This window comes from Mobula birostris, chromosome X (genome assembly GCF_030028105.1).
Source record: "Mobula birostris isolate sMobBir1 chromosome X, sMobBir1.hap1, whole genome shotgun sequence".
NCBI lineage: Eukaryota > Metazoa > Chordata > Chondrichthyes > Myliobatiformes > Myliobatidae > Mobula > Mobula birostris.
Window position 1 is genome coordinate 27374670 of NC_092402.1, and position 21512 is coordinate 27396181.

At 41.2% G+C, this 21512-nt stretch overlaps 1 long non-coding RNA gene across 2 annotated transcripts in view; it reads right to left on the minus strand.

Moving 5' to 3' along the window:
- The window catches only part of LOC140191562 (uncharacterized), a 58684-nt gene extending 57587 nt beyond the window's left edge, over positions 1–1097 (minus strand). For both annotated transcript variants that reach the window (XR_011883836.1, XR_011883837.1), the window contains exon 1: positions 944–1097. This is a non-coding gene — a long non-coding RNA (uncharacterized lncRNA). The remainder of the gene's footprint in view (positions 1–943) is intronic.
- Between the last annotated feature and the right edge of the window lie 20415 nt (positions 1098–21512).

The following is a 21512-nucleotide window of genomic DNA, read 5'->3' on the forward strand; positions in this document are numbered from 1 at the left end:
CACCGTTTATACATGTACTGCTGCATGTGGCAATAAATTCAACTTTGATTTTGACTGGTTTTGAAACAACAGGCTGTAAAGTGAAAGGTTCAAACATATTAAAATCAAATTTAGAACCAAACTCAGTACCTTCTTCACATAAAGTGTGAACTACACAATGACATAGATCTCTAGATATAGAGCTGTATGTTTGAGAATCATTTATGTTTGTAATTATCATTGCTCTTGTACCACTCTGTACCATTCTGACCTACTGCTGGTTTAGCAAGTAGTTCACAGTGAACATTAGAGATTTTTAAGGGATGTTTAGGTAGACACATGAATGTGAAAGAAGTGGAAAGATATGGATATTGTGTAGGCATAAGGGATTAGTTTAGTTGGCCATTTTATTACTAATGTAATCCTGTGTTGTACTGTTCTATGTTCTAACATTTGTCCTTTTGCTTACATCTAGGCAGGATGAGGAATGAAGATAAATGAACTGGGAGGGTTATGTCTTATGAAATATTGGGAAGATACTGCCAACTTTATAAATGCTTCTAAAAACTCCTTCTTTGCTCTACTATCAGATTTCTGAATGCTCCATGAACCCATTATTCCTTTCTGCTTTGCGCTGTTTATTTACATTTGTAATTTATACGTTCTCATGTTTTTGCACTGCACAGCTGCCACAAAGCAACAAATTTCACATCATGTGTCAATGGTAATAAATCTGATCTGATGCAAGCAAAACACAGGTATCACAGTAACTGCATCTTAAAATTCAAAAAAAAGCTTTGATTATTTCTGAAAATAAACCTTAGCCTTTCCAATGCAAGGATTGTTACAGTATTCTGTTGTAATAATAGTACAACAGACATAAGCCATTCAGTCCACCATGCCTATGCTGACCAATATATTTATCTATGCTGGGAGCATAAAAATGCTAATCCAATTTACTCACATTTGGTCCATAGCTTTCTATGCCTTGGTGAATCGTGCTTGTCTAGATGCTGCTTAAACATTGAGAGAGTATCCCCATCTACCACCTCTTTAAACAGTGCATTCAAGGCTCTTTAGGTCCCCTCCAAGCCTAATTTTCACCTTACGCTTGTTCTTGACACGCCATCCTGGGGAAAATATTTTTACTATCTACCCTATCTACACCCTCATCATTTTGTATGCCTCCAATTGACAAAGTTTCCCTTCAGTCCAGCCAGTCCGAAAATGAAGCTCTGCTGCCCTCTAGTGGCAGCCCTGTGCCTCATTTAATTGGAGTCTTTCATAATAACTCTGATAACACATTAATTTCTCAGTAATCTGGGCAGAGAAAATGAATTTCTAGGAACTGTCCTTATCTCGGCTCTGCAGATATCTAGGAAAATGAAATATTGCTCTTGGTGTGTTCTGTACAAGATCAAGCTGCTTCATGTTTTGTAAATTGATGTAGTTTGCTGTGAAATTCTCTCTGTTTGCTTAAGGCGTTGTTATGTTATTGGATATAAATTGGTGTCACACATCACAGTATATCAGCATACATGCTTATTATTTAGTGGTGCTTTGGATAGTTAACAGGGGTTGCAGTTTATAAGTTGACAGAAAACTTATTTCATTTGGCTCCATTTTATAGGCAAGAATTTTTCATAATTTCATGATGACAAGGGAAGTCTGGCTTATACAGAAAGTGTTTTATTCAAAAAAATAACTAGGTTGTCTTAATTCAAAGATAGAGTTGCCTATTAGAAGTCAGGCAACAGAACTGTAATAGCATAAAAACCACATTGTAATCTCCGTCGTGGATGGGAAATCACTTAAGTGAAACCTATTTGTCCATTACATTAATGAAAATATTAATTAAGTTATTGTAAATGGGCATAGCCTGTAATTAAATTAATGGATGGAGGAATTTCTAACACTTGTTAATTTGATGTTTAATAACTTAAAATGGCTTATTTTCTACACAAATGTTGGCTAATAAAATATAATCAATTTTACTGTCATGTAGACAATCAAGTTGAAGTTCAAGTTTAATTGTCATTCAACCATACATGAATTGGATGAATACAAACAAAGGAAACAGTGTTACTCCAGGGCCAAAGAGCAAAACACAGTATCGACAGTCATACACAGTCAACAGGGTCTGTACGTTCTCCCTGTGACCACGTGGGTTTCTTCCAGCTGCTCCGGTTTCCTCCCACAGTCCAAAGACGTAACACTTAGTAGACTAATTGGTCATTGTAAATTGTCCCGTGGCTAGGCTTGGACTAAATTGGGGAATTGCTGAGCGGTGTGGCTCGAAGGGCCGTAAGGGTCTATTCCACACTGTATTGCAATAGATAAATAAATAAATAATTCTCAGCACACTGCACATACATGAAGCACATATAAGAAAGCAGTAAACATACAGGCACATATATATATAGCCCAAGCCCCTGAGTGACATGTCCTGTAAATTGATGGTGCATGAGTGTTGTCAGCAAGAACAAGTAGATCTCAGCAGTCCACAGACGAATGCATGCGCGCAGTCCAGCTTGTCGTGTCTTGCACCGAGCAACCACTAGAGAGCAGCACTGACAGGAGGGGCCAGCCCCCAATCCAGCATGGACACTGCGCCGCACTGCCTCTGCTATCTCCCTACCTGGGTGGCTGCATGAGGCCTGGCCCTCTCTACAACCGAGGCCACACAGCTCCCCTGCCGTCAGTTTCAGCAATAGACCAGTGAATCGGACTTGCAGGATTTTACATTATCAATTTCCAAAATGGCCTTGTGATCGCAAGGAAAATGTCCAAGACAATCACTCACTGCAAGACCTTTGTGCCCGACTCCGACACTCTTCTGTAGCAGGCAGAGGCACGGTCCACACCAAGCACAGCTCCTCCACTAATGACCAACTTGCTGATGGAGTAGAGCTGCAGTATTTGAAGTTGTTAATGTCCAGCATTGTCTTGTGATCGTAAAAAAACGTTTAAAAAACAAAAACACCTTTGATTGACCCAAGAAAGGCCACTGCATCTGAGCATGGCGCCATCTTATCAGAAAAGTAAAGATATAAAGACACAAGGTCAAACTTGTACTCCAATTTTTAGCATGATTTTAACACTGAAGCTTCTGTTAAATACATCCAGTGAGCAAACAATTGGCTGGGGAGTCCAAATAGGTCTCAGGATGCTCTCATTTCCATAATTATTTAGCGTTTGAACTCAGTACCAGCAGGCATGCATGGAGCAGGGCTTGATAGCGGTGCTGCAGCACTGAAGCAATGAAAGCTAAATTGTACTGATAGATCATGTAAAGAAAGCAAAGTGATATGTATGCTAGACTGAATCTTGATATTGACCTCTGCATAACAATTTCTCTTGATGAAACCAGCCAATCTCCCGTACCACTAGTTATGATACACATCACTCAAGATCAGAGAGTCATAGAAAACCACAAGTATTGTTGGGAGATCAACGTCTTGCAGGGTGGGAGCTGTTTGAAAACTGCAAGGCTCGGCAGAAGTGAGTCACTGTTTGAAGTACAAGTTCAAGTTTAATTGTCATTCAACCATACATCTGCTGACATTGGAAAGGGTTCGAAGTAGGTTCTCAAAAATGATTTCAGGATTGAATGAGGAGTGTATAATGGGTTTGGGCCTGTATTCACTGAAAATCAGAAGACTGAGGGGTGACGCCATTGAAACCTATTGAATGTTGAAGAACCTCAATAGAGTGGATGTGAATATTTCTATGGTGGGAGAGTTTAAGACCAGAGGGCACAGCCTCAGAATAGAGGAACGTCCTTTTAAAATAGAGATAAGGAGGAATTTCTTTAGCCAGAGGGTTGTGAATCTATGTAATACATGGAGGCCAAGTAATTGGGTATATTTAAGGCAGAGGTTGATAGATTCTTGATTGGCCAGGGTGTGAAGGGATACGGGGAGAATGCAGGAGATTGGGGCGAAGAAGGAAAATAGATCAGCCATGATGAAATAATGGAGCAAACTCAATGACCCAGATGGTCTGATTCTGCTCCTATGGTCTTATGGAATACAGCCAAATGAAACAGCATAACTCTGGGGCCATGGTGCAAAACACACTACCAACAGTCACACACAGCACAAGGCATGTATGGCACATATAAGATAGCAAGCATATTTAAGATATTACTAAAATAGTTGCAGAAAAAAAAATAGTCCAAGGCCCTGAATTCATGAATATCGCAGCAGTCTTCAGTCGAACACAATACAGCTTGTCTTCTGCCGAGCGAACACTGGGGAGCAACAGTGACTCCAGCTTGGATGCCATGGCACACCGACTCTGGTGGAGTGCACCGATTCCGACACCTCTCTCGCGGGCAGCTGTAATCATCCGAGGCCAACCAGCTCCCTAGCCGTCCTCCACTGCCGTCCATATCAACAACATCCAACAGAGTCTTGCGATCATAAGAAAAGCACTTAAAGAGGTCACTTGCTGTTAGACTGCACACTGTCTGCACACACTGATTCCTCCGACATTTCCCGTGCACCTCAGCAGCTCGATCTGCATCAAGTCCAGCTCCCTCAGTTTCCCTGCCAACAAGCAACGACTGATTGGCTAAGTAAGACCATAAGACCATAAGACAAAGGAGCAGAAGTCGGCCATTCGGCCCATCGAGTCTGATCTGCCATTTTATCATGAGCTGATCCATTCTCCTATTTAGTCCCACTCTCCCGCCTTCTCACCATAACCTTTGATGCCCTGGCTACTCAGATACCTATCAATCTCTGCCTTAAATACACCCAATGACTTGGCCTCTGCAATAATCTGCAATACTTTAAGTTTGTAATGTCCAGCAGTGTTTTGCAATCATAAAAAAAATGTTTATAAAAGACAATAACACCTCTGGTTGACACTGTAGAAGCTACTGTGATAGAACTCGCCACCATCTTACCAGAAATCGTACCAGGAGTGCAAGAGGGAGCAACATCTTGCAGGGTGAGAGCTGTTTAACTACTGCAAGTCTCATTGGGAGTGAGTTTTATTTGAGCCAATAAAAAGAAAGGAGGTGTAAGTGGAGTGGCCATTGTTGGAGTGGGGTAGTGTTAGAGTTGCCCAGCTTTGGCTCAACAGGCTTCGACAAGCACAGGCAGAGGTTCTAAATAAGTTTCTTTTCGGTTAGTACATAGCTAGTACACTGAGACTGGGTCCAGATTTCGTGGTACGTTCCTTTTGTAAAATTTGGGAACTTTAGGAGACCTCCAGCCTTTCTGATAACTATATCTGCACAAAATGCATTGAGCTGCAGCTCCTTAGAGACTGTGTTAGGAAACTGGAGGTGCAGCTCAATGATCTTCAGCTTATACGGGAAAATGAAGAGGTGATAGCTAAGAACTACAGGGAGACGGTCATCCCTAAGTTGCAGGAGGCAGTTAACTGGGTGACTGTCAACAGAGAGAAAGTGAATAAGCAGCCAGTACAGACTACTCTGGTGGCTGTTCCTTTCAATAATAAGTATACCACTTTAAATGCTGTTCGGGGTGATGATCTACTAGGGAGAAACCGGAGCGAGTTTGGCTCTGTGGTTCTGAAGTGAAGAGGGGAAGAAGAGGCAAACTGTATTGATAAAGATTCATTGGTTAGGGGATGAGAAAGGTGGTTCTGTGGATAAGAATGAGATTCCCAGATGGTTTGTCGCCTCCCCAGGTGCCAGGGTCAGGGACACTGAAGGATTGGAGGATTGCTAATGTTGTTCCATTGTTTAGGAAAAGCTCTAAGAATAAGTCAGCAAATTATAGGCCGGTGAGCCTGACATCCGTAACTGTAAAATTATTGGAAAGTATTCTAAAAAAGAAATCAGGAGGGCTAAAAGAAGACATGAGGTTGCCTTGGCAGTCAAAGTGAAGGATAATCCAAAGAGCTTCTACAGGTATATTAAGAGCAAAAGGATGGTAAGGGATAAAATTAGTCCTCTTGAGGATCAGAGTGGTCAGCTATGTATGGAACCAAAAGAAATGGGAGAGATCTTAAATGGGTTTTTTGTGTCTGTATTTACTAAGGAAACTGGCATGGAGTCAATAGAAATAAGGCAAACAAGTAATGAGGTCATGGAACCTATACAAATTGAAGAGGAGGGGGTGCTTGCTATCTTGAGGCAAATCAGAGTAGATAAATCCCCAGGACCTGACAGGGTATTCCCTCGGACCTTGAAGGAGACTAGTGTTGAAATTGCAGGGGCCCTGGCAGATATATTTAAAATGTCGGCATCTACAAGTGAGGTGCTCATGTTGTTGCGTTGTTTAAAACAGGCTCTAAGAGTAATCCAGGAAATGATAGGCCAGTAAGTTTGATGCCAATAGTAGGTTAACTATTGGAAGGAGTACTCAGAGATAGGATCTACAAGTATTTGGACAGACAGGGACCTATTAAGGAGAGTCAACATGGCTTTGTGCGTGGTAGGTCATGTTTGACCAATCTATTGGAGTTTTTCGAGGAGGTTACCAGGAAAGTGGATGAAGGGAAGGCAGTGGATGTTGTCTACATGGATTTCAGTAAGGCTTTTGACAAGGTTCCGCATGGGAGGTTAGTTAGGAAAATTCAGTCGCTAGGTATACATGGAGAGGTGGTAAATTGGATTAGACATTGGCTCAATGGAAGAAGCCAAAGAGTGGTGGTAGAGAATTGCTTCTCTGAGTGGAGGCTTGTGACTAGTGGTGTGCCACAGGGATCAGTGCTGGGTCCATTGTTATTTGTCATCTATATCAATGATCTGGATGATAATGTGGTAAATTGAATTGGCTGATGATACAAAGATTGGAGGTGTAGTGGACAGTGAGGAAGGTTTTCAAAGCTTGCAGAGGGACTTGGACCAGCTGGAAAAATGGGCTGAAAAATGGCAGATGGAGTTTAATACAGACAAGTGTGAGGGTATTGCACGTTGGAAGGACAAACCAAGGCAGAACATACAGGGTTAATGGTAAGGCACTGAGGAGTGCAGTAGAACAGAGGGATCTGGGACTACAGATACAATATTCCCTAAAAGTGGCATCACAGGTAGATAGGGTCGTAAAGAGAGTTTTTAGTACATGGGCCTTTATTAATCAAAGTATTGAGTATAAGAGTTGGAATGTTATGGTGAGGCCGAATTTGGAGTATTGTGTGCAGTTTTGGTCACCAAATTACAGGAAGGATATTAATAAGGTTGAAAGAGTGCAGAGAAGGTTTACAAGGATGTTGCCGGGACTTGAGAAGCTGAGTTACAGAGAAAGGTTGAATAGGTTAGGACTTTATTCCCCGGAGTGTAGAAGAATGAGGGGAGATTTGATAGAAGTATATAAAATTATGATGAGTATAGATAGAGTAAATGCAAGCAAGCTTTTTCCACTGAGGCTAGGGGAGAAAAAAACTAGAGGACATAGGTTAAGAGTGAAGGGGGAAAAGTTTAAAAGGAACATTGGGGGGGGCTTCTTCACACAGAGAGTGGTGGGAGTATGGAATGAGCTGCCAGATGAAGTGGTAAATGCGGGCTCTCTTTTAATATTTAAAAACTTGGACAGGTACATGGATGAGAGGTGTATGGAGGGATATGGTCCATGTGCAGGTCAGTGGGACTAGGCAGAAAAACGGTTCGGCACAGCCAAGAAGGGCCAAAAGGCCTGTTTCTGTGCTGTATTGTTCTACGGTTCTGTGGTTCTATGGGACCGGACATGTGAGTACAGGTTGAGTACCCCTTATGCAAAATTCCAAAATCCGAAAGCCTCTGAAACCCAAAATTTTTCAGAGTACTGAAATGATGTCACAAGGCTCTGGGAAAGTTCCCAGGCGATGTGCAGATCTCTTTGCATCACAGAGAGTTCTGAGAAGTGATCTCACAAATATAATGAACAGAAGTTAATGAAAAGTAGAAAAACACTGCATAGAGTGAAAAATGAAGATCTCAATTGTGTATCATTAGTGTCGGGGTGAACATATGCCGCTTAACAGTATGCTGATCGCGAAACAAGCAAAGATCTATCACAACAAACTGAAAATTGAAGGTAATTGTGAATATTCAGCAGGCTGGTTGCAGAAATTTATGAAAAGGCACAACATTATTTTTTTAAAGATTTCAAACATTTCTAAGATAAAGAGTCTGCTGAGCACAAAGCAGCAGAGAAATTCATAATTTGCAAAGATTGTTGCTGATGAAAATCTAACAGTAGAACAAATCTACAATGTGGATTGCTTTTATACTTTACGTAAAACCTAAAAAATAGTAAAATACAAATACAGTGTACTGTAACCTTTTAATCAAAACACGACATCGTAGATGGAGACTGAAAGTCCACTGTTTGTTGTTCAACAGCTGATTCAGGTATTCTCCCGATGCTGCTGTGCTGTACACATTATATTTTCATAATATTAGTAGTATGTAATAATTTTTACCTATACGTACATATGTGTGATGAACAAATGTAAAACAAATACTGCTTACTGGTAGCACATAAATTCAGGGTCAGAAATGATGGTGATCCAAGCTCTCATTATATATTCCAAAATCCAAACAAATCCAACATCCAAAATACTTCTGGCCCCAAGAATTTCAGATGAGGGGTACTCAGCCTGCATTCGGATAGACAGGGACTGATTAGGGATAGTCAGCATGGCCTTGTGTGTAGTAAGTCATGTCTAACCAATCTTATAGAGTCATTCAAACAAGTTACCAGGAAAGCTGATGAAGGTAAGGCAGTGGAAGTTGTCTACATAGACTTTAGCAAGGCATTTGAATAAGTCCTGCATGGGAGGTTGGTCATGAAGGTTCAGTCACTCAGCATTCAAGATGAGGTGGTAAATTGGATTAGACATTGGCTTTCAGGGAGAAGCCAGAGAGTGGCAGTAGAGGGTTTGTTCTCTGACTGGAAGCCGTAGGGATCGGTGCTGAGTCCATTGTCATTTGTTATTCTTAGCAACAATCTGGATGAAAATATGGTCAACTCGATCAGTAAATTTGCGGATGACACCAAGATTGGGGTGTAGAACACAGTGAAGAAGACTACCATGGCTTGCAGCAGGACTGGATCAGCTGGAAAAATGGGCTGAAAAACTGCAGGTGGAATTTAATTCAGACTAGTGTGAGGTGGTGCACTTTGGGAAGATCAAACAGGGTAGGACTTGGTAAGGCAGTGGATGTTGGTTACATGGACTTTTGCAAGGTATTTGATTAAGTCAGTGGTAGGACACTGAGGAATGCAATAGAAGAGAGGGATCTAGGAATACAGATCCATAATTCCTCAAAAGTAGCATTACAGGTAAATAGGGTTGTAAAGAAAGCTTTTGACCCGTTGGCCTGCATAAATCAATGTATTGAGTACAGAAGTTGGGATGTTATGTTGAAGTTGTATAAGATGTTGATGAGGCCTACCTCGGAGCACTGCGTGCAGTTTTGGTCACCTACCTACAGGGAAGGTATAAATAGCATTGAAAAAGTGCAGAGAAAATTTGTAAGGATTTAGCCGGGATTTGAAGACCTGAGTTCTAGGGAAAGGTTGAAAGGTTAGGACTTTATTCCCTAGAACCTAAAAGACTGAGGGGAGATTTGATAGAGGTATACAAAATTATGAGGGGTATAGATAGGGTAAATGCCAGCAGGCTTTTTCCACTGAGGTTGGGTGAGGCAACAACTAGAGGTTAAGAGTTAAATGTTTAAGAGGAACATGAGGAGGAACTTCACTCAGAGGATGGTGAGAGTGTGGAACGAGCTGCCAGTGCAAATGGTGGATGCGGGGTCATTTTCAACACTTAAAAGAAATCTGGATAGGCACATGGATGGGAGGGAATAGAGGGCTATTGTCCCAGTGCACGTCAATGGGACTAGGCAGATTAATGGTTCAGTACAGCCTAGATGGGAGGAAAGGCCTGACTCTGTGCCGCAGTGTTCTACGACTCTATGGCATTGTACAGCAGAAAAACGGGCCCTTTGATCCACCGTGTCTATGCTGACCATCATGCCTGCCTATATTAATCCCATTTGTCTGCATTAATTCTTTATCCTTGATGCCTTGTTCATTCAGGTATCCGTCCAGATCCCTATTAAATGTTATTATTTATGTCCCCACCAACTTCTCTGGTAGATCATTCTAGATACCAACTTATATGAAAAACTTAGTCCTCAGATCCTCTTTAAACTTCCTCCTTCTCACTGTAAGCTTTTGTTTCCTAGTCGTGGGCATCTCTATCATGAGTATATACCCTGTCTAACCTCTCATCATTTTAGACGCCTCGATCATGTCACCTCTCAGCCTCTTGCTCCAGGAGAAAACAGACTTGGACTATCCAGTCTCTCTCTATAACTCAAGCCCTCTAATCCAGGCAACATTCTTGGGAATCTATTCTGTGCCCTCTCTAGCTTAATCACGTCTTTCTTGTAGCTGGTGATCAGAACTGCACACAATGCGAAAAGTGTGGTCTAACCAGTGTTAGACAGTAACATGACAATGCAACTGTTGTACTCTACTTGCACCGCAGGGTCTCTCTGTTTTACAGCACTCCCCAAGTCCCAGCCATTCACTGAGTATGTCCTGCCCTGGTTTAACTTCCCAAAATGCGTCACTTTATATTTTACTAAGTTTAAATTTCATGTGCTGTCTTTAACTGAGTGAAAAATGTGTTGTTTTAATTATGCATGGTTTTGTTCAAATTTTAAGGTGATACCTCTGAATTCTCAGATGTATACGTACATTTTCACATAACATAACCATCAAACCCTCACCTATAGAATAATTATTTGCACAGAAGCAAGCTGAATTTCACCTTTTTGCTGTGCTGAACTGACACGCCAGAGCCCAAAATGTCACAAAAAATGGTAACAGTGTTATTTTATTTAATATCCAGAAACATGCTGAAACACGCCTAGCCATTGACAGGTACTCACATCCTGTCGTTCATCAGTTCCATTTAGGCAAAGGCTTTGGAGAATTGGAGTGAGACCATTTGCACTGGAGAAGAACCATTGCAAATGCACAAATGCATTGCAAGTCCCTGATGCAGAAGACCATCCTCTGTCTTATAGACAGAATGGCCATCGAATGCTTGAAACACAAGTGTAATCTATAGTCTGCAAAATATGCTTACTGCTCTTGTTTCATTATGATTGCCACATTTTCTTTTGGACTTGATAAAGAGCAGACATCTGTGCTGTTGCATACCTGCAAAAGAGTAACATTGTTCTGCCATATTGAAAGAAATGGGAGTGTAATTTCTGGTATGGTATATTTTTACATCAACGTGCAACATCTTCAAAAAGCAAAAAAATGCAAAAATACTTACAGTTCCCGCTGCCTCAGAAAAGTAGCCAACATAGTTAAGGACCCCTGCACCCCAGTCATACTCTCTTCTCCCTCTTCCTGTTGGGAGAAACTTCAAAAATTTGTAAGCACATAACCCAGGCCTCAAGGACAGCTTCTATCCTGCTGCTATCAGACTCTTGAATGGACCTGTCATACACTAAAGGTGAATTCCTGATCTCCCAATCTATCTCCTCGTGCTCCTTGTACTTTATTTGTTTACCTGTGTAGGATTTTGTGAATAAAACATGTGAGTCATTATATTTGCTTAATATTACTTCCATTATGAGCAATCAAAAGCAGTCACCCTACGCTGATGTCATTACGTCAGACACAGTTTCTTAAAGTGAACACAACAATTCAATGATGGTGTTTGTGAAGTATGTAGAATGGTTTCTATTATGAACAATATGTGTCATCTGGAATGATCTCTGGACAGCAAGGAAACAACTGTTTTTCACTGTATCCCAGTATACATGACAATAATAAACCAATGTTACCGTTGTTCTTCTTCCAGACAATTCTTGTTATACTTCCTGTGAGGTCCTGCAGATGGGCTCCTCCATCCCTTAAGTTTAGGACAGCAAGTCTGCTCTCTGCCACGAGGAGGAAGTTTGATACTCGAGAGGAACAGTGATGTGCCCAAGTAGAGGTTTGCCACTTGTGAGCAAGTTCCGGTTCTCACTGGATGCAGGAGTGTGATGCTCGAGCAGTGCTCGGTCTACAGCAGTAAAGTGTCACTGTATTGCATGAATACAGGGAGCTGTCCTGCCTGAGCAGACAGAGGACCCCCACTAGTCGAATTCCCTCTTACAGGAGCCCTCCTTCAGTAGCCTGATCCCAATCCACTTGTACCTCTTCATTGTGAGCAAAGTTCTGCTCAGTCTTCACAGAGAAATGATGCTAGGGAGAAGAATGAACACAGGGAATGGGCACCTGTGGTCTGAGATCCGTTGGTCAGCTTGGCTCCAGTGCTGGAGATGGATGAAGAAGCAGTCCCTGTACCAAGTGATCGTGGCACTAATCTGCCAAGTCCGCTGAGATGTGTAGGTTCAATACATTAATGCCAGCCTACTGAGGGCACTAAGCAACTTCTCACCATGACAATTCAGATCTCCTTCACCACACTGCCAGCCATTACAGATGCAGGTAGCGATGTGAGTTCCGCCTGCCTAGGCCAAGAGCATGGGTCGTCAAAGACATATGTGCAGACTCAAAGACATTAGAAGCCACCTTCCAGCAACCATAGAAGGAACACTGCAGGGTAGTTCTAAATCACTGAAACCCACATATAAATCAAGAAAAAGGATCAGACATAAATACACAAATTTTGAATTTTGTATCATCTGAATTTTTATGTTCTTAGGGAACATCACATCCTCAATGTATAGACAAAAGTCATACTGGCGTGGAAGCTGCTCACACTGCTGTACTTCACCTAGACAGCTGTCTACAGCATTGGGGCACCTAATGAGTGAAGGTGCTTGAGCAGCCTGCAGTGTGTCCTCTGGTCTCCCAATTTCAGTAATGTCCCGTCAAGTACTGAAAAAAGCGACAAAGTAAATGCTCTCCTCATTCTGTTGAGACTGTTGATTGACCTTCAAGAGCAGCACTTCTTTGCATCTCCAATTTATGTTGTTAAAAGGGTGGAGAAGAGACTTGAGCAAACACTGTTATCACCAGATGTATGTCTATGCCAGATAAACATTACGACCGTGAATAACATACTGCTTTGTCCGGTCCAATTACCTGAGACATTCCATTCACCCAGAAATAAAGACTAACACATCTAAATAAAGACCAACGCAATGTTAAAGTAATTTTTGCAAAATTTTCACTAAAACAAAACAAGCGCTAGTAATCCAATTCCTGGGTTACAATTGGCTTGTCATAATCATCTGCCAGTATTTTTTACCAGATTCATGATTAAATATGATAAATCAGGAAGCAATTCGGACACCTATTCTAGATAAAGATGAACTTCACTTCAAGGTGAAGTTGAAAGGTTTTGGGAGCTGATTCCAGGTATTTTATGAAGAAAGATTGTACAGATTATGCCTGCACAGTCTAGTGTGATGGATATTCACTTTCCAGTACCCAAGAGGCTTGTTGCTAACCTCAGCTTTCTAGCACAGCAGCATGACCTTTCCAAAGGGTCAGAGTTGTTTATGACAGAGTTAAACTTCTAACCAATGTTTTCTGCTCAGCTTCTTGTTGTAAACAAGAATCGGTCTTCAGTTCTTAATGTAAATTGCAAGCAATATTTAGTCTGAAGTTAAAAGGGCAGCTTTGAATACAAACAGCTCTGCCTGGGTTGTTTGTATCATTGTGATTGAGTTCAAAAAGACTTGCAGACCAGACTTATTTAGATACTTAGCATATCAAACATGGTCACAGGTCTAGATGATCAGTTATGTCAATTATGATCTTATAGGAAGAAGTTCAAGCGGCCTATTCCTTTTCCTATGTCTTGCCATTTTATGCTATCTCAGAGCATTTGGAGCATTGCACATTCTTTGGAGAACTGGTTAAAAAGCCAAGGGATGTAAAACAAAGACTTCTGCAGTGTTACTACAGCAATAAAGATTTGTTTTCACTTCAGTATTTGTGTGGATGGCTTCTGGTAGAAATGTAGAGATTTTTTACGTAATGAGCAAAAAAACTAAAAGTGTTATTGAAGGAAATTTTGAAGATATTATCATGCAACATTTTAATATTTAGTATTTCTAGTATACATATATGGAAAATAGATATTTGAAACATTTCTGTGAAAGAAATAATCTGATTCTTTTTGTCATTTGTGACAGGTATTTATCTTCTTCTGTCGTTCTCTCCATCCATGACAAGTGAACCAAGTTTGAAAGGAAAGTTTTACAAAAAGAATCTATCAGAGGCTTTAAATCAAATAGTTGAAAAAAATCAAAATGAAATTGAAAAGTACACTCTGGCCACTTTATTAAAGACACCTGTACACCTGCTTGCAAAAGCAAATAGCTAATCAGCCAATCATGTGGCAGCAACTCAATGCATAAAAGCACACAGACATGGTCAAGAGGTTCAATTGTTTAGACCAAACATCAGAATGGAGAAGAAGTGTAAGCTAAGTGACTTTGACTATAGAATGATTGCTGGTGCCAGACAGGGTGGCTTTAATATCTCAGAAATTGCTGATCGCTTGAGATTTTCACACACAACAATATCTAGAGTTTAAAGAGAATAACGTGTAAAACAAAAGGCATCCAGTGAGCAGCAGTTTTGTGGGCAAAAAAAAATGTGCTGTTAATGAGAGAGATCAGAGGAGAATGGCCAGACTGGTTCAAGCTGACAGGAAGGTGACAGCAACTTAAATAAAGTATAAAAAAATAATTAGATGTACCCCATCAAGCACAAATTGCAATGAATTATTCAATCCGGCAAGTGTTATGCACAAGCAATATCTCACACAATATCTGCCTGTGAAACCTAATGCAGTGCAAGAATATGTGAAGATGATAAAGCATTAATCAAACATTGATGTACTGTCATTTAGCATACATCTGCATAATGAAATAACTGTAAATATTTTCAGAAATAAACTCAAATTGGACAAGTGGGTATTGAACAGTGTTGTGTTCAAATCACTCAAGTCTGTTTGATGAGTCAGCCCCTATAGCTCTCTGCCACAACAAATTCCAAAGAGTCATAACTTTTTGAGAGAAGAAACTGCTCCTCATCTTAATCTGTAAAGCTGTTCCCATGAGTTTCCAGAAAGAAGAGAAGTGAAATAACCTATTATGCAAGTTGCATGGACAAAAGCCCAGAAATATAAAAGGCTCAGCTGATTCAAGGCACCCATATAAGGGGAATTCTTCTGCAATATAGAAAATATGGGGCACAGTTGAATGAGAGACTATTTGCTTCTCGCGGATGTGGTTATTTTTTTCTCTTTGATGGGGCCCTGACCTAGTCCTTGTGTGGCATGAATGTTACTTGCTCCTTGTCATCTTATCTATATTTGATGCATGTAGACATCTATGGTTTGAAATGAAGATTGGTTTTAATGTTTAAATACATTTCAGACGAGTCTAGATAACTATATGAGAGAAAATTTTATGCTGATTGGTTTCAACAAAATTGGATAGTAGAAGGTTTGTTTGGCAAATAATTATCAGTAACAACTAACCAGTCTGAATAATTAACTTCTGAGCTGTAAATTTGATGGTAATTCGGATCATGCATGATCAACTAATGTCAAATTTCTTACAATCAACATCCTGAGGATGGGTATCAATCAGAAACCCAACATATTATTCAGAAGAGCAGATTAGAGTCTGGTAATTCTGCCCTTTCAAGGGGATGAATATCTTAACACATATCTTATTCAGGTTGTTAATAATGTTCTTTAGAAATAATAATCCAAAACCCACAATTCTTTTCGAAGAAGCTAGAGTAGAAAGAGCAGCTGGCTGTCAGGATATATTGAGATGAAACATGGCATCTGGTATCAGTTGTGCTTATGGAGGTTAAAAAATTAAGATAGTAATTTTCTTCTAATAGGGAAAATTAAACATGCAACTCAATGGAGAAAATAACCCTGGGAATGTCTTTAAATGAAAGAATTCTTCATAAGTGAATCTCACCATCCTAAGGTCACACTATCTTCCCAAGCAGAACCTTCAAAACCACTAATGAATCATTCTAATTGTCACTTTCAGTGTCGATTTTATGAGACATTTCCCAGCATGCGCAGTGTAGAGTGTGTGCTGCAGAGGTGTGACCATCTGTGAAATATATTCCCACCCTCCCAGCTCAGTCTTTCTTTGCTGTGCTGCATAATTACCATTAATTATTTTGCTTTGTCGTAATGTCCATCTGAAGTTAATGCACTGGAGATCCACAAGGCTTTTAAGCCAAGACCAAATTAAACTTTCTTTCAAAATGTATTAATATATGCAGCATAATGGATAGAGTGGGGAGATGGTTTCAGAAATACTTCCCAAACTCCCATGACAGCTGATTTTCTGGAGGCAGTGAATCACTAACCCAAGCTAGCTGAATTGCTCATCTGTGCTATTTAATGAAGGTTGTAACAGAAAGGTGGAAATAGACCAGAGCACCTGGAAGTTGGAGAGTACTGATAAAAATCACAAACTTCTGCTCCAGTTTTCTTTCCTATGTTGTCCTCTGAAAAGTGCTTGCCATTTGAAAACTGGATTGAACTCGAAATCTGCTACCTCTACCTCAGAGAAATAGCTGTGTTCACTCAATGCTAAGGTTCCAGAAGGAATAATAGCCACTCTTGAAAAGGTCCCTAAGACTATAGTCTCCCAGAGCCATCATCATAAGAAAAAGGTAGAAATCAACTAAAGGAAAACAGTGCTCCAGCAACACACATCAAAGTTGCTGGTGAACGCAGCAGGCCAGGCAGCATCTCTAGGAAGAGTTACAGTCGACGTTTCAGGCCAAGACCCTTCGTCAGGACTCTGTCTGCATTAACCATCTTCAGTCTGCAGTTGCATGTCATTTCAACTCCCCTCCCATACTGACATGACCGTTCTCAGTCTTTTCCACTGCCACACTGAGGCCAAACACAAATGTTGAATTTTCCTATTTCAGGTAATCCACACTCCCTGTGTTCTTTTCCCACCGTTTTGGCCCACCTTTTGGTTCTTTCTCCCTTTGTTTACCTTCTCCATTCTTACTCCCCATTACCTGGACTTGTTACCCTTACCCATCAGGTTCTATCTGGCCATCATTCCTCTATACCTGGTTCCACCTAATTCTTTCCATCCTCTTTCTGTCCCTTCCCCCATCTTGCTCCATCTGCCCAATTTATTTCTTTCCTTATTTATTTCCACCTATAAGCCACACAGCTTTGTCTCAAAACTTCCTCTTCCTCCTCCCCGCATCTGGCTTCCCCTGCCCATCACCCACCACCTCACCTGGGTTTCACCTATCACCTACCAGCCCTTGCCTTCCCCCTTTCTCTCACCTTTCTGCACTGGCTCTCATCCCTCTACACAAGGTCTCGACCCAAAACAACCACTCCTCTTGCCTTGACAAATGCTGCCTGACTCGCTGTACTTTGGTTGTCTTTTGTTTTTGCTTCAGGTTCAAGCATCTGCAGTCTCTTGTGTCACTGAAGAAAAACATTGTTTTGTTGCTTAATTTGCATTTTAAAATTTTATTCACACTTCCAATGTGTGCTACATACGGGCAGAATTATTAGTTAATTGCACATTTAAGCAGAGTGGACCCCATTTGAATTAGATGCATATTGCAACTACTGTACTTGTTCCAGGAAGTTGAACATGAGACTTTATTGTCTGCATGACAGCAGCATCTGTGAAATCATCATACTGTTAAGCAAATCTACCATACATTTTTTTCCATCTGAAAACATGCAAAGAGATAAAAATTTTTGTTTAAATTTTCAGCAAAGTAAAACTGCTAAAATGATAAATAGATTACTTTTGAATCCTCTTACTCCACTTTTTTTCCTGAAGGTGCTAATCAGGCTTTTTCCCTCTGTGTTAAAGTGATAGCCATTTTCCAGGTGAAAATTTCCTTCATGCCTGAGTGGTTCAGAAGCCTGAAGTCACATACCTCCAGGTCCAGGAACTGCTATTTCCCTACAATCTGTCGGTTCTTGAACTGACCAGAAAAACCCTAATCCTACCTCAGCAACAGAACACCTCTTGTACCACCTTTGTGTTTTTGCAATAACATCTTGATTTGCACTATCTTTTTCTACACTGTCTTGTACAATTTATGTGCAATGTGTAATTTATGTTCAACGTGCTGTCTGAATTTACATACCTGTGATGCTGCTGGAAGCAAGTGTTGTGCATATGGCAACAAACTCAACTTGACTTGACTTGAGCCTGGTACTTTATACTTTATTGTCGCCAAACAATTGATACTAGAACGTACAATCTTCACAGCGATATTTGATTCTGCACTTCCCACTCCCTGGATTACAAATCGATAGTAAATATAATTATAAATCATAAATAGAAAATAGAAAAATGGAAAGTAAGGTAGTGCAAAAAAACCGAGAGTCAGGTCTGGATATTTGGAGGATACGGCCCAGATCCGGGTCAGGATCCATTCAGCAGTCTTATCACAGTTGGAAAGAAACTGTTCCCAAATCTGGCCGTACGAGTCTTCAAGCTCCTGAGCCTTCTCCCAGAGGGAAGAGGGACGAAAAGTGTGTTGGCTGCCTGGGTCGTGTCCTTGATTATCCTGGCAGTACTGCTCCAACAGCGTGCGGTGTAAAGTGGGTCCAAGGACGGAAGATTGGTTTGTGTGATGTGCTGCGCCGTGTTCACGATCTTCTGCAGCTTCTTCCGGTCTTGGACAGGACAACTTCCATACCAGGTTGTGATGCACCCTAGAAGAATGCTTTCTACAGTGCATCTATAAAAATTAGTGAGGGTTTTAGGGGACAGGCCAAATTTCTTTAGTTTTCTCAGGAAGTAAAGGCGCTCGTGGGCCTTCTTGGCAGTGGACTCTGCTTGGTTGGACCAAGTCAGGTCATTTGTGATATTGACCCCGAGGAACTTAAAGCTTTTGACCTGTTCCACTTGCGCACCACCGATGTAAATTGGGTCATGTTACTCCTTCTGAAGTCAACCACCAATTCCTTCCTTGTACGACCTGTACAAAAAGGAGTTTCACAAAAATGATTCCAGAATTGAATGGCTTGTCATATGAAGAGTGTTTGATAGCTCTGGGTCAGTATTCACAAAAATTTAGAAGAATGAGGGGTGACCTCATTGAAACCTATTGAATGGTGAAAGGCCTTGATAGAGTGGATGTGAGAGGATGTTTCCTATGGTAGTAGAGTCCAAGACCAGAGGACACAGCCTCAGTATAGAGGAGCGTCTTTTTAGGATGGAGATGAGGAGGAATTTCTTTAGTTAGAGAGTGGTGAATCTGTTGAATTCTTTGCCAAAGGAAGCTGTAGAGGCCAAGTCTTTATGTATATTTAAGGCAGAGGTTGACAGATTCTTGTTTGGTCAGGGCATGAAGGGAGACAGGGAGAAGGCAGGAGATTGACACTGAGAGGAAAATTGGATCAGCCATGATGAAATGGCGGAGCAGATTTGATGGGCCAAGTGGCCTAACTCTTCTCCTATATCTTATGGTCTTGTGGTCTAAAAACCCTGTAAGATTGATTAGATATGACTATCCATACATCATGTTGACTATCCCAGTCCAAGTCTATTCCAGTCCCTTAGAATACCTTTTATTAACTTTCCCACAACTGATGTCAGTCTCACCAACCTATAATTTCCTGGTTTATGTTTAGCCTTTTTAAACAGTAGAACAACATTGGCTATCCTCCAATCCTCTGGTACCTCTCCTGTTGTTAATGATGTTTTAAATACCTTTGTTAGGGTCCCAACAATTTCTGCACTTACCTCCCGTAGGGTCAAAGGGAACAACTTGTCAAGCCCTGGGGATTTAACCACCCTGGTTTGCCTCACATCTATAGATTCTCTATCTGTCTCCTGAGTAAATACAGATAAAAAGAATGCATTTTAAGATCTCCCCCATCTATTTTAACTCCACACATGGATTACCATTCTGATTGCATCCATGATATCGTGAAGTGGGAAGGAGAACAGCCAGAGGTCGTGGTACATATTGGTACCAACAACATAGGCAGGAAAAAAGAGAAGGTCATAAAAGCAGACTACAGGGAGTTAGGAAGGAAGTTGAGAAGCAGGACTTCAAAGGTAGTAATCTCGGGATTACTGCCTGTGCCATGTGACAGTGAGTATAGGAATAGAGTGAGGTAGAAGATAGATGCATGGCTGAGGGATTGGAGCAGAGGGCAGGGATTCAGATTTCTGGATCATTGGGAGCTCTTTTGGGGCAGGAATGACCTGTACAAAAAGGACGGGGTTGCACGTGAATCCCAGGGGGACCAGTATCCTGGCAGAGATTTGCTAAGGCTATTGTGGAGAGTTTAAACTAGAATTGCTGGAAGGTGGGAACCAAACTGAAGGGACGGAGGAAGAGGCGGTTGGCTCACAAGTAGAGAAAGCTTGGAGACAGTGCGAGAGGGAGGATAGGCAGGTGATAGAGAAGTGATGTGCTCAGACCGATGGTTTGAGGTGTGTCTATTTTAATGCAAGGAGAATTATGAACAAAGCGGATGAGATTAGAACATGGATCAGTACTTGGAACAATGATGTTGTGGCCATTAAAGAGACTTGGATAGCTCAGGGGAAGGAATGGCTACTTCGAGTGCCAGGCTTTAGATGTTTCAGAAAGGACAGGGAGGGAGGCAAAAGAGGTCGGGACATGGCACTATTGATCAGGGATAGTGTCATGGCTGCAGAAAAGGAGGAAGACATGGAGGGATTGTCTACGGAGTCTGTGTGGGTGGAAGTTAGGAACAGGAAGTGATCAATAACTCTACTGGGTGTTTTTTATAGGCCGCCCAATAGTAACAGGGACACCAAGGAGCAGATAGGGAGACAGATTCTGGAAAGGCGTAATAATAACAGGGTTGTTGTGGTGGAAGATTTTAATTTCCCAAATATCGATTGGCATGTCCCTAGAGCGAGGGGTTTAGATGGGGTGGATTTTTTTAGGTGTGTTCGAGAAGGTTTCTTGACACAATATGTAGATAAGCCTACAAGAAGAGAGGCTGTACTTGATCTGGTATTGAGAAATGAACCTGGTCAGGTGTCAGGTCTCTCAGTGGAAGAGCATTTTGGAGATAGTGATCACAATTCTATCTCCTTTACCATAGCATTGGAGAGGGATAGGAACAGACAAGTTAGGAAAGTGTTTAATTGGAGTAAGGGGAAATATGAGGCTATCAGGTAGGAACCTGGAATCATAAATTGGGAACAGATGTTCTCAGGGAAATTTACAGAAGAAATGTGACAAATGTTCAAGGAATATTTGTGTGGAGTTCTGCATAGGTACGTTCCAATGAGACAGGGAAAGGATGGTAAGGTATAGGAACCGTGGTGTACAATGGCTGTTGTAAATCTAATCAAGAAGAAAAGAGCTTACGAAAGGTTCCAAAAACAAGGTAATGATAGGGATCTGGAAGATTATAAGGTGAGCAGGAAGGAGCTTAAGAATGAAATTATGAAAGCCAGAAGGGGCCTTGAGAAGGCCTTGGCGGACAGGATTGTTGTGTTGTTCATTCATCATCGTCGTCGATGAAGACCTCAATACCATCGATGGTGTCGAGATTAGCACATGATTTGGATTTAAGTGAGGGAGAGTTGCACAGCGTCAGCCTCA